We start from the raw sequence: 14,648 nt of genomic DNA, 5'->3' as shown, positions 1-14,648 counted from the left end.
TTGATTCACTTTAGGCGATCTGGGTGGCCAAAGCATTCGCTTCAATTTTCCAGACTGTTCTTCAGACCAATCGCGAATAATTTTGGACCAGTGACATTTCCACGGTTGTTTGGGAACGTGAAGTCCATGATTGGTCAAAAATGGACTCTAAGTACCGCAACAGAACCATTTCCAGTCAATGATCGGTTCACAAGGACCAGATGGCTCTGTCCATTCAATATTGACACAGTCCACGTATTGTGGAGCCACAAGCAGCTTGCACAGCTACTTGTAGACAACTTGGGGCCACAGCTTCGTGGGGTGTGCCCCACAATCGAACCCTACCATCAGCTCTCAGTATCGGAAATCGGGACCCATCAGACTGAGCCAAGTTTTTTCAGTGGTCTAGGATCCAAGTGGTATGGTCACGAGCCCAGAAGCGGCTCTGCAGGCGATGTCGTGCTGTTGGCAAAGGCACTCATGTCGGTCGTCTGCTGCCTTTGCCTATTAAAGCTAAATCTCCCTGCTCTGTCCTAAATGATGCGTTAGTCGCACGTCCCACCTTGATTTCTGCGGTTATTTGACGCGGCGTTGCTTGTATGTTAGCACTGACAACTATGCACAAACACTGCGGCTCGCGATCGTTAAGTGAATGCTGTCGGTCACTGCATTGTCCATGGTGAGAGAAAATGCCTGAAATTTGGCATTCTCGGTACGCTCTTGACGCTGTAGGTCTCAGAATACTGAATTCCTTCACGATTGCCGAAATGGAATGTCCCATGTGTCTAGCCCCCACTACCAGTCCGCATTCACAGTATGTTAATTTCTGCCGCACCGCCATAACCACGTCGGACACCTTTTCACATGAATCATCTGAGTACAAATAACATCTTCAACGATGCACACCCCTTTTATATCTTGTGTACGCGGTGTTACCGTCATCTGTATATGTACACATCACTACCCCATGATTTTTGTCACCTCAATGTACTAACGTCTGCGTCTACACACGGTGTTTTCACGTCTTCATCGAAGCCGAGGAAGCTGTTGGTGTAAGTACCATTAGCAGGTCAACACTGGCCAAATTCGAATGTCCCTCAATGATGACTATTAGTTGTCTAAGATCATTAATGGATCTTTCAACATCCACTGGATCTGATAATGCGAGCATAACAGCCCTGTAGAACCATTGGAGATGGTTTAATGGCTTAGAATAATCCAACCACATTTAACCTCAAGATGCGATTCATTATCGCGAAACCTGTTACATCTTGACTCCACAATAAACGAGAATTAGCAGCTACGACAGGTCACTACAATTTTTAAGGAAATTTTGCTTCAGAATTTTTTTTAACTATCCATGACCCAATAGACTAACGCTTTGGTAACATTAACAGCTGTAAGCACGTGCCTTCCTTGAAAATGGAATTACTATAATCTTCTTGAAGCTTAAGCGCATTATGTATGTCTCATGCATGATGGATACCAGATGGAAGTGTCTGTTCGTGATATGTTCTCCGAATGAAATGAATAATTCGGAGGGAATATCGTCTACTCCAGCTGGTTTCTGCACACGGAGCGGCATTTGCCAAGGTACCCCAGCGCAGTCTGTTAACGATGGTTAGAGAATACGGAATACGTTGTCCGGTATGCGAGTGGGTCGAATATTCCTGTAGTAACGTCTGATCAAAAGTATCCGGACACCTATTAGTGGACGTTAATACGTGATGTGTCCACCCTTCTGGTTAATACAACTTGAATAGTGCTGGGGATACTTTCAATCAGGTATCTGAATGTCAGTGCGTGAATTATTCCTCAAAAAGCGAAACCAGAGAATGACTGTTGGATGCTAGAAGCTGGAACGAAGTCGACGTTTCAGCTGATATCAAAGGTGCGCCATTGGGTTCAGGTCGCGACTCTGGGCAGGCTAGTTCAGTTCAGGAATGTTATTGTCCAGAAAACATTGATACATTGATGCTGCTTACTACATGGTGCATTGTCATGCTGAAACAAAAAATCATCGTCTCCGAAGTGTTCACCAAACGTTCATAGTACACAATTGTGTAAAATGTGTACATATCCTTCTATATTTATCATTTTCTTAAGCGCAGTACTGGGACCCTAACCATGAAATTGTGACTTTAGTTATCTACCAGGTAAAAAGCAAACCTATGTTGTAACCAATCCATTTAACATTTATTTTCGGACGTAATTTAGAAAGTACAAGCAATAATGCATGAAAATGTGTAAACAAGGATGAATCGTAAGTTCATGATAGTTATTTTGAAATGTCCCCTTTGAACAATTATACAAGACTGTGCTTAAACTGACATACAATATTTTTAGCGCAACGCAATCTGACTTACAAAAATTCCTACAAAAGAATGGTCCTGACTAACATTAAACTCTACCTTCCAGAAATCACTTACCTCACAAAAATCTTCATTACTCGAACTACTGCAATACAGCGAGCGCCACTACTTCCAGCTAAATAAAAGATTCAAACTACGGAAGGCACTAACTATTGATAGGGATAATTAGCAAATGAAAGATATTAATAGAGAACAAACAATGTATTTACCTTAATAGTCATAATATATGTAGCAGTTCATGACAAATTACAAAACTCCGACATCTCTCTCCCCACATCCACCACTGCTGGCGGCTCACCTCCAACTGCGTAACGCTACGCGCTGTTCACAGCCAGCTGCCTAACACTATGATGGCGAGTATTACAACAATGCAAAGCAGCTACAGACTGCACACAGCACAGCCAGTGATTTTCATACAGAGGTGGCGTTACCAATAAAAATACCTCATACAGAGGTGGCGTTACCAATAAAAAAACCTAAACAGCCTACTTACATAGCCCCCATGCTCCCCACAAAAAATTTTACAAATTGTTTTGGACAGTGGCCAATAATGATTTGATAACATTTTTCATAATTAAAATAACAAAGAAATCAAATGCACACACTTATTGATACAATGCTGGTCAAAAGCTAAACTTTTCTCACAGTCCATAAAGACAGTCCTTATCGTTCATCACAGTAAAATAGCAGTGTTTTTCTCATAGTCTGAGCAGTAGAAGAAAATGCACACGGAAGTAGTGGATTTCCATGCAGACTTGAAGAAGTAGTGTTGTCCTTCCAACGAAAAGACAGTGCTGACTCTTGACATGGAGACAGGTATTGGTCCACAACAGAGCAAACCCACAGCAGAGTCAGTCGAAATTTTGAAGAGTATTGGTAGGTAGGTCATCACAGAGCAGACCCACTGTAGTCCTGGTAGAGATTACGGTATTGGTGGGCCACCAGAGGTGCAGACCCACTGCAGTCCTTGTAGAAATAATGGTATTGATGGATCATCAAAGATGTAGACCCACTGTAGTCCTTGTAGAGATAATGGTACTGGTGGGTCATCAAAGATGCAGACCCACTGTAGTCCTTGTAGAGATAGCCAGCAGCCATCTGTTGTGACTGTGCAGGTGCACAATCACCATTGAAGAGTCTTGCGGATAATATAGCAAGTCCATAACCACCACTTGTGCACTCACAAAGTTTTTGGAATTGTCCTTAGAACCAGCAATGCTGTTATCCAGTCCCTTGCTAAATTATTAACACACGTGCAAACACTAACAGTCCCTACTTCTCACATATTGTCCATATACTATGACCAACAGAAACGTGTGCAGTGAAATGTAACTTACAAGTTAATAATATGATGAACTGGTGTCAATACAATTTTATAACATAAGAATACAATTACAAAGGTACAAAATACATCATTAAAGAACATAACAATACAGATAACATTTGTAGTACAGGCTTTACAACAGAATAGAAATAAATATATACATCAATGTTACAGGAATTATGAGATAAGTAGATAAATAAAAGATCAGAATAAATTTTGAAACATCAACTTCACACATGAGCATTAAAACAAAACAGAATAAATAATGTCTAAGCATATTTACAAGGTAAATAACATATTATTAATGCTAATTATATTTGAGGATAACAGTATTCCTCATCACAGTGAATGTAGCTTAGTATTAGAAGAAGAAAAAATCCTATGAAACTACACAGAGACAGGAAGAAAACAAACACACAAGGGTACACAAACATATAGTGGGATAATACAAAAGCAAAGGACAGGGTTTGTTGTACTGTAGTATTTTGCAAACAAAACTTTCTTTACTTCTTGGAGATCTCCCTTCATTCATCATTATTCCCAAAAAGTCCTATCTATACCTGCTTTCTGTATTCTATTCATATTTCTTTCAATATAATTATTTCTCAGTGTACAATACTCATTTTGGCCCAAATCTTTTCCATATAACTTCACAACGCATTCTTTACCTATTCTCCATAGTCAGTTTCTTATATAGTCTACCCCTCTTAAGCTAACTTAAATCTACTGAGCTCAGATGCTTAACTAAGGGACGAGGCAATGCAGCAGCACAAAATAATTAATACAAACAGCAATAAAAAATGGAAATTTGCAAAGCAAGCTACAGTAAATCTAAATTACCAAGCAATTCAACATTACAACTAATATGAGGCAATGCGCAGCAAACAAGAAAAATAAATCTGGCTTAGCAGAGTAACACAAATTAAAATTCAGTAGCACGAAAATGAAATAACTTATATCTAAACATGACATAGTTCAAGCAGAAAAATATTACACTAAAAATGGCCATGCCTAATACCTATGTCACATCTTAACACTAGAGTGATGCATCACAAAAACTTACTCTGCAAGAAAGTTACCAAGTCAATAAAAAAATTATTTATGCGATTCCTGTGAAAGGAAATGTCTATTTGTGCTCTCTTTTCTAAGAAAGTATATCATAAACGTATTCTTTACTGGGTCTGTAGACAGAAAATAGTGATATTAGTACATATATTAAATTTTATAATAACCAATGCTGCAGTGCAGCTAGGAACTAAATATTAAACAAAATGAGGAATCTCTCAACTAGAAAGACAATGGATGTAAAATGTTTTTCATCATTTCATTAGGCAATTTAGTAAATATCATAAATTAAGAGCTCCACAGTGTAATCATATGTTATCAAGTTCGACTGTGTCGTTTTTCTGATGCTTTCTACAAAGGAACGTCAATAGCGAGGATAATGCCTCCCTTTTTTTTTACCTGTGCCTCTGGAAGGCACACGCTAATGGCTTTTTTCAAGGCGGCTGTCGCCCAGCTGGGTGCCCACGACGCATTAGGTGCAGGTGGTCACTTAACTTTCTTACCGAAATATTTACGACACCAGTTTCCGCTATAGTGACAGTCTCATATACAAAATTTCACGGGTCGAGAATTTGCGTTGCAAATGTGTAAAAACAAAGTCTTATCAATATAACAGTGTCCAAAAAATTTTCGCCGGCATTGTGATACATTCATGCATTTACACACATTTCATAACTCTTAAAGTACGGTTCTTGGTTTCCAACAACCTTTTCCACAAATCAGAGTCCCTAATCACTACTCATTATTCCTTATCTTATTTGTTGACACTTCTTCAGTATTTCATCATAAGAAATACGTAGCATAATCAAACTCCTCATATACGGTATCATCATCTTATTGGTCATAAACATACCTCAACAGCATAATACACATCGTCATCGTAATAATATCATAACATCTCAGTCAAGTCTCAAAAACGTCGTAGCTTTCTGCAATAATTTCAAACCCTAAAAAATATTCTCTGCTCATTTCAACAATGTCATCTACCTCAAACGTACTTTAAAAATCATGATCTCATACCAAATACATCATTCAATGCTCTCGTAGTATCACAATGGTTCCGAAAAATATGAGCATTTCTCAAAGTACAGACAAAATACAATTTTGTAAGTGTGAAGTTATCCAACTGTGTAATTACATAAACATCTGTCACTGATATAGTAAAAAAAAATGTTTGTCTCTCAGTTAAATGATCAGATAGCTGTGTAATTCTGTGTTAGAGAAATATGGTACCGATGTGTAAAGTTGTATAAGCAAATACCATATTAGCTAGGGCTCCTTGTGCTTGCCAAACACATGATACACAAAGTAAGCGTGTACCCCCCTGAGGATTAATGTAATTATACCCTCAGGTGTTACAGATTACAGCAATGAAATGAAATGTATCACTGAAAACCTTTGTATCATTGTACTTCAAATATCTTTAAAAATAAATGTTTTAAGTACAAAATTAATCACTCAAATGCGTGTCCTGTAGCGCTAAATGTGCGTCTTGCTGTAAGATAATTCTGTGGAAGTGTCGTACTTATCGTCCTCCGAAAGCTAAGTTCTGCAGAAGTCAATGTACTTACCTCATGATAAACAAAAGTGAAATGCTTTATGTATAGATATCTTAGTTATTACGCTTATTGCCATGATGAAGAAAGTACTGTGCTGCAACGTATTGTTGTGCTACGGAAAAGGCAGTCTCATTGTAGCTATACCACAAAAGTTACTACTAAAACATGTTTTACTTTCCAGAATAAAACAGAAAACTGTGCAGATATAAAACAGAAACACTGCAAAAGCAACATTGTAAATTATCACTCATTAGTAGCGTCGTGATAAAATCGTGTAGCTGTCACATAAACTAACCACTGTGCCATCTGGTATCTCACTGAAAGTACTTTAAATCCAGAATATATTTTCAAGTAAACCAAAATGTTGCATTAAAATCTCATTAGCAGTACTGGTAAATGTTCTAAGTATGTGAGCCTTATAGTCGTTACGTAATCGTGCAACTAACAAGCAAGAATGTACAAATAACAACATTGTGTCATCTGTTCACTATAACAATGCATTCGTAATTTCTGTTTAAAAATGTTCCCTAGGTTCTAGGGTGGATAGTTAACTTCAAAACATTGTTGCATGTTAACAGTTTCTCAGTGTGACAAATTGTACTAGTAGCGTGAAATGAAAAGTTTTATGGCAAAGACTAAGTAAAAAAACGGATTATCTTTCAATAAACGGTTTCACATGTGAAATGTGGTGTAAACCTTTACTCATCCTAGTACTCACAGTTTGATTTGAATGCAATTATCATGTTGTATACGTCGGTAAGGAATGCTAAAATTTTTCTCAAGGTTAGCGTCTATGTTATTTTCCTCTGAGCCAGCCGGCGCACGCGGCTGCCTGTGGTGCGAGTCATTGTCTGTTCCTTTGTTGGCGCGCGTCGTTATTGGGATTTGGAGACCTAACTTCTACAAATTCCCTGTGACGAGAGGGCCCTGCCCTGTTTAAATCCCGCCAGTTCTGATGCAATTCAGGTCTGTCGTTACGATTACATCGTCTGTCGTCATGTCGGTAGGTCCTGTAGTTTCTTTCCTGTCGGTTAAGTGGCGGAGAATTTCTCTCTGAATCGTAACTGCGCGCTGGACCGTTGCGTCTAAAGTTATTCTGTCTCCCTTGATAATAATTATTTTGGTTCCCAAATTGTCTGTTTCTCTGATTGTCTCTGTGATAGTCACAACCGCGGAGAGGTGATCTTTCCCTGTAATTATTACTACTCTGCCAACGGTTGTCATACGGGTGGTGTCTGTTTTGGTCACGATATGTGTTGTGAGAATAGCCTTGTCGTGTCCAGTTATTATTTCTTTAATCGCGGAATTGTGACAGATGTGACCTGTAATTGTTGTGCTCCTGTTTCCGCGTTCCCCGATTGTCAGTGTCAATTTCCAGTTCTTGTAACAGTCCCTGAAAAGCCTCAATGACTTCTTTGCAACGTCCTGATAAAATAATATGCCATAAATGTTCAGGTAATTTGATTAAGCAAATGCGGATGAGTTCTGAGGGGCTGTATGGGTTTGAAAGATACTGATTCTTATGCAACATGTCTTCAAAATATTTCACAAGACTGGAAAATTCAGATTGTTCGAAACGTTTCATCATTATGATGCCATGTTTTACTCAGTCTTGTGTGGCTTGAGACCAATATGCTGAGAGGAAGGCATGGTAAAATTCTCCTTCACTGTGGCAATCGTGAATGACCGATCGCATTCTTACAGCTGGTTCATTCTCTAAGTAGCCACACATAAATTCTAATCTGTGTTCTAACGACCAGTTGGGAGGAAAACAATGAGAGAATTGATGGAGCCATGCTTGTGGATGAATGTCGTTGCCAGAATTCACGTGTAGTAATGAACAGCTTATAGTCAAAATCATCGTGTCGGCGAGTCGCATATCGGTCATTGTTACGTCGTTTCGGCGGTTCCATTTCAAACTTCGGTGCACCTTGCCAATTTCTTTCATAATTTCCGAAATGCGCTGTGTTATTATTTTGTGGCTGTTCCGTATTTCTGTGTCCCTCTTCCCGTATTGGGGCGCGAGTGTCCTCTGAAATACATAATTCTTGTACTACCTGTGTCAGCTGATCTTGTACTTCGCGGATTCCTCTTTGGTGTTGCGTATTAATTTGATTCTGATTTTGTTTGGATTTCCTAATTTGTTCGCACTCTTCTGTGTCATTAAAGACTACCGGTTTTGTGTCATTCGAATTATCATCTACCTTCGTAGATAAATTATTTAGCTGATCCGAAAGTTCAACTACTTTCTCTGATTACTAATTTCCTCCATGTGTCTTTCTACTGTGTCCTTTAAGTTTTCCTGAGTTTTTGCAAGTTCCGTAACCGAATCGGTAGACGCAACTGAGTCAATTTTAGCTTGCAAGGTCTCATGATTTTCATGAACAATAATTTGCAGTTCTTTTATGGCTGCTTCGTGATTCTGTAATGCATTTTCATGCCGCGAAAAAATAGGTTGAAAATGCTCACAAATTTGAGTTTTTACGTCATTACAGACTTTTTGACATTTCGATTCAATGTTATGTAACTCAGTAGTTAAATCTTCACGCGTTTGTTCAAGAGTTTATTCCAATGAGTCTAACTTTTGAAGCTGTTGCTGTGTTTGTCTCTGATTTTGTTCCATTGTGTCTAACCTTTGAAGATTTTGTTCCATTGCGTCTAACTTTTGAAGATTTTGTTCCATTGTGTCTAACTTTTGAAGATTTTGTCCCATTTGTTTCTGATTTTGTTCAAGCGTTGTGTCTAACTTTTGTAGCCTTTGTCCCATTTGTTGCATTAACTGTAATAACAGTGCACTGGTGTCTGAAACATGTTCCTCAGTGCTATTCGGCAGTGCATTTGAACCGGCAATATTCGCATTTTGTAAAGAAGAAAATGTGTCTTGATTTATTTGAGAAAACGGTGAGGACGCAAAACCTGAATCTACAGTATTTGCAAGATTGTGTCCTGTCATTTCGGAATCCTGAGGCGAGCTGTTGCCGACCGATCGATCGATAACGCTTTCCTGTTCACTAATTGTTTCACTGCCTACACCATTATTTACAGCCCGCTCCATTTCCCTATGCACAATTACCAAATTACTACTTTGAACATTAGTTAATTCATTACTCTGCGGCGCTAACACACTGCTTTCGTCTTCACTGTCATTTCTCAGTTTACTTTGAAGCCTAGTATTACGTTTTTCACACGCCATTATTGTCACAATATTTCACACGACAACACAGAAATACACGATTTGAAGAGCAAAAATAAGAGAACACATTAACATAGCACTGAAAATAATATCTAGTTAATTGCAAGCGCAGCAGCGAAATATTTGGTGCAAATCTACATGCATGCCACAACTGTTTTACTGTACAACAATGAAAGACTGCAACTACAAAGGAGATTCTCTCTACAATTACGCGCTAGCAATAAACAAAATCTACACTAATTACACAAACTACAAGAAAAAATCAGAAGATTCCAGTGAGGTATCCTCGGCTAAGGGTCGACATATGAAACGTCCCCTTTGAACAATTATACAAGACTGTGCTTAAACTGACATACAATAGTTTTAGCGCAACGCAATCTGACTTTCAAAAATCCCTACAAAAGAATGGCCCTGACTAACATTAAACTATACCTTCCAGAAATCACTTACCTCACAAAAATCTTCATTACTCGAACTACTGCAATACAGCGAGCGCCACTACTGCCAGCTAAATAAAAGATTCAAACTACGGAAGGCACTAACTACTGATAGGGATAATTAGCAAATGAAAGATATTAATAGAGAACAAACAATGTATTTACCTTAATAGTCATAATATATGTAGCAGTTCATGACAAATTACAAAACTCCGCCATCTCTCTCCCCACATCCACCACTGCTGGCGGCTCACCTCCAACTGCGCAACGCTACGCGCTGTTCACAGCCAGCTGCCTAACACTACAATGGCGAGTATTACAACAAAGCAAAGCAGCTACAGACTGCACACAGCACAGCCAGTGATTTTCATACAGAGGTGGCGTTACCAATAAAAAAAACCTCATACAGAGGTGGCGTTACCAATAAAAAAACCTAAACAGCCTACTTACAATTTCACATCGTCCGGCTCTGTTTTAAAGATGTTTTCTTTGCATTCCCACAACAACTCGTATCCCAACGATTACACTTATTCCAAATACTATCATTACTTAAAACTATAAAAGCGCTATAGTTCTTCATGGGTCCCCTGGTTTCAGTTAGTTGTGAAGAATGGCAGCTTGCTGTGAAAGTGGAAGAAAGTAAGTCAGTGAAGATGAGTGGGAGAAATAATCATGTAACGTTCAAATACAGTATTAGTGGTTTTCTGCTCGACACTGTCAAGTCGATTAAATATCCAAGCGCAATATCCCAAAGCGACGTGAAATGGAATGCGGATGTTGGGTAGGGAAGGCGAATGGCCGGCGTCGGTTTAGTGGAAGAATTCAATGATAGTTTAGCTCATCTACAAAGGAGGCCGCGTAGAGAACACTTTTGTGACCAATTCTTGAGTACTGCCCGATTATTAGGACACCCTGTCAGGTCGGATTAAAGGAACACATAAAAACCAAATCACAGGCAGGCTGCTAGATTTGTTACCGGTAGTTCTGATCATCATGCGAATGTTGTGGAAAAGTTTTGTTAATTTAAATTGTAATTCCTGAAGGTGTGAAGACGTACTACAATATTCACTAAACATTACTGGGAACGTTTAGAGAAATTACGTTTGCGACAGACTGCAGAACTCCTCTACTACTGTAATGTTATGTGAGCCTCATTGTCCCCCCCCCCCTTTTTTTAACCAATTTAAGTCTGATCTTATTCTGAGAAGCTCAGTAATGTATGTAAATATCGTAAATGTAAATTTGATTCAAAAAGTACTTGAAGTGAAGTAGTGAAGCACAGCTGGACAGCAACAAACTCTTTAGCGCGCAATTCCTGCACCGATACCGATAGTAGTTGTGAATCTTTCAGTATGGACTCAGAAAAAAAGACAATTGATTTATTAAAAAAAGAGAACTGTTAATCTGTATCTTGAGGAAAGAGGATGTGTTGCTTGGCCGTCGCTCAGAACGTATTGTTACATTTAATGAAAATTGATATTTTAGTGATAAAATCGAGTAAAGTATTTGTAAGAGTTGCCAAACATTTATGTATACAAATTTTCTGGAAGTGAAGAATAGAAATATCTTGTTTTTGGAAAAGGAGGTGAACTTCATTGTCGTTACCGTCTGTCAATCGACAGAACTGTAAGTGTACAAAGTTCACTAAGATACAGGAAAAGAAATGCATTCTCTATAGTTTTCAATCAATAAGTAACAACCTCTCATAATTTCTTAATTACAGTAGCTGGATTATGTTCTTGTACAGTAGTATGGTGCTGAACTCCACTGACCAATTTTGATGTAGCAGGACGTGTAGTTTGAAGGAAGTTTGTGTGCTAACCAATCTCCTTTTCTCACGAAAAGCAGATTGCTGTTTGATCTTGTTTACTTACAACAGTGGCCCCTTAGGTATGAAAAGCTACGAAAACGTGGGCTCAAAGCTATCCACAATACGGCCAAATAACTGACAGAGTGGTATTTTAAACCTTAAAGAACAATATACGTCACCAACTGGTTCAGAAGCTAATCATTCAAGGAGGCAGCAACCACAATTCAGGTATCAGTTACGACGTAAAGTAAAAATCTCAATCAAAAATCAATCTCTCTCTCTCTCTCTCTCTCTCTCTCTCTCTCTCTCTCTCTACAAACACATAAATAAATATTCATATTATTAAAAGAAAGGTCATTTTATACTACCAGCAACGTACATCTCGGCTAAGGAGACAAGATGAGAGAATTTGGGGCTCGTACGGTGGGCACATACTCGTTTATCACTACACTTGCGGTATAAGATACCTTCCACAATGCACTGCATGACTGGTTGGTTCATTTGAGGGAGGGGATAAACGGATTAGGGAAGAGTGAGGAAGGAAGTCGGCCGTACCCTTTCGAAGGAACCATACCGGCTTTTGCCTGAAGCGATTTAGGGAAATCACGCAAAACCTAAATCTGTATGGCCGCAGGCAACTGTGAACCGTCGTCGTCCTGAATGCGAGTCCAATGTGGTAATCACTGCGCCACCGTGGTCGGTGCACTGTATGGCACCTTGTGACGTATAGTAGAAGATATAGATACAGAAATGTTCCGTTAGCATCGCGTCTGTAGGTGTACGTTGGAGGGAGAAACAATTCTGCATCTCGGTGGGCCGCAAGGGATTAGCCGAGCGGTCTGAGGCGCTGCAGTCAAGGACTGTGCGGTTGGTCCCACTGGAGGTTCAAGTCCTCCCTCGGGCATGGGTGCGTGTGTATGTCCTTAGGATAATTTAGGTTAAGTAGTGTGTAAACTTAGGGACTGATGACAGCAGTTAAGTCCCATAAGATTTCACACACATTTGATTTGATTTTTGCATCACGTTGGGCGAGGTGCAGCGCTACCTGCTGTACTCTGATTAAAATCACTCTGTGACCGGCAGAACGCAGGGGCTGGGGACCTCGTTGCCGGTATGCAGCGAGCCACGCTTCACAGGGCGCTGCACGTACCCTTATAAAATAGGCAACACAGCGAGCGCGTGGTGCTCGAGAAAGAACTGCGATTGGATGGCGGCTGGCCCCTACCACTCAACTCAATGAAACGTCAATCACAGAGTAATTTTAATCGGAGTATATACAGTCTTAACACTGAACTGATTTGCAGCGCCGATGGCGGGACGCAGCGTTGCTTCCGGAGCGGCCGTCGTGTCGGCAAGTCGCGTGGCTGTCGGCTCCCTTGCCCCCGCCCCGTCCCCGTCACGTCGCGGATCGGGCGGAATTAATTAAAGCCTCGCGGCAGCGTAACGCCCGAATGACGCCGCGCCCTCCGGCTCGCCTTTGTGGCGTGTCAGATCCATATTGGGCGCAATCATTTTTGTTGTTTTAGTTTTATCCCCCCTCTGAACGTGTCTGTTGCAGCGCTGAGCCGGCTCGGAAATATTGCGTTTAATTTGCAACGTCGCTGAGCGATATGTATCTGGCAGGGCCAACGTAATGGGCGCAGGTCTTTTTTTCCTTCTTGTCTGAGAAGCGTAAACGTTTGACTCGTTACAGCTTCTGACAGTTGACACGTGCTGACACACACCATTCGGCTACTTGATACCACTATCAGCTTTAGTCTGTCAGTTTCTTGTTTATTTTCCTTTTTCAGCAGCTGGCGGTGAAGTGTTCTACGTTCGCTATTTTTTTCCATGTTTTGTATGGGGACCAAAGCGTGTACGGCACTTTTGATGGTTTTGTTACTGTTAACGAGTTAGCTTGGCGATTGCACCCTTTGACGAAAATCAGAGATCCGAATTTCATGACGGACGATATGACACATAAAGGCATATAATGAAGAGAGATAGACACTATCAGAGTCACTAAATGGGAGAGATACAAGAGTTCTCCTACATCTAGTTTTCGTACCGAATGCCTATGAGAAGAAACATTCCCCTCGCTGCTTGACTGCAAACTCATGCCCGTTGTCACAGTATCATGTCGTCCGAGAAGCATCATAAACAAACGACTACTACAGCACGTCCTAAAAAAAAGACAGCTTGCACACCAATGTGTGAGGTCATTGCACGTAGTCCGAAGCTGGTTCCCGGCCTCAGCGCAATCCCGTGAAGCCAGAGGGGTGGCCAATACTTTGGTTCGTGTGCCGTGCCCTGGCTCACTTGTCATAGTGCACAGCCTGGCTGATGCTAAGGAAGGGCAACAGGTGGAAAGTGCAAATGTGCCGTATTTAGATGGCAGTGCACTCACACTATAAACGACTTGGTTTCGTATTTAATGTTTCTCAGTAACATACATGGCAAACAAAACAATTTTTCAGTATTCTTTAATTATTTCTACTGCACTCAGGACATTTCGTAAGTTTTTTTCGGTACAGGTGTAAGCTTATTTGTCCGCCGCTGACAGAAGACCGCAAACCTTCTATCCTTCCCGTCTGGGCAAGCTGTGCAGTGACTAGAGTACATGCAAAGCTTACTGGGACAGGCTAAATGCTAGCTACAATGAAGTCGGTAATTCGATTGTAATACTGGCATTTTAATTTGATATCCCCCACAACCGACAAAATTTACAAAAGAATATGAATTTCCTAGTCCACCCACACACTCCTGAGAAAGGCACATTAACAATTTGCAATTACGCGCCCCTATTACCGGCAGCTACGTTGATAAATACTCGGCACCTCTCAAGGATACCTACCAGATCAAGAATAGTAAGTAAGTTGTTGGAAGTGGTTAAGCGTTGGTGAAAATCTCGCTTCTGAGCACACGAAGAG

This window comes from Schistocerca americana, chromosome 2 (genome assembly GCF_021461395.2).
Source record: "Schistocerca americana isolate TAMUIC-IGC-003095 chromosome 2, iqSchAmer2.1, whole genome shotgun sequence".
Classification (NCBI taxonomy): Eukaryota; Metazoa; Arthropoda; class Insecta; order Orthoptera; family Acrididae; genus Schistocerca; species Schistocerca americana.
The sequence above is the reverse complement of the archived record's forward strand: the minus strand, read 5'-3'. Positions refer to the sequence as shown.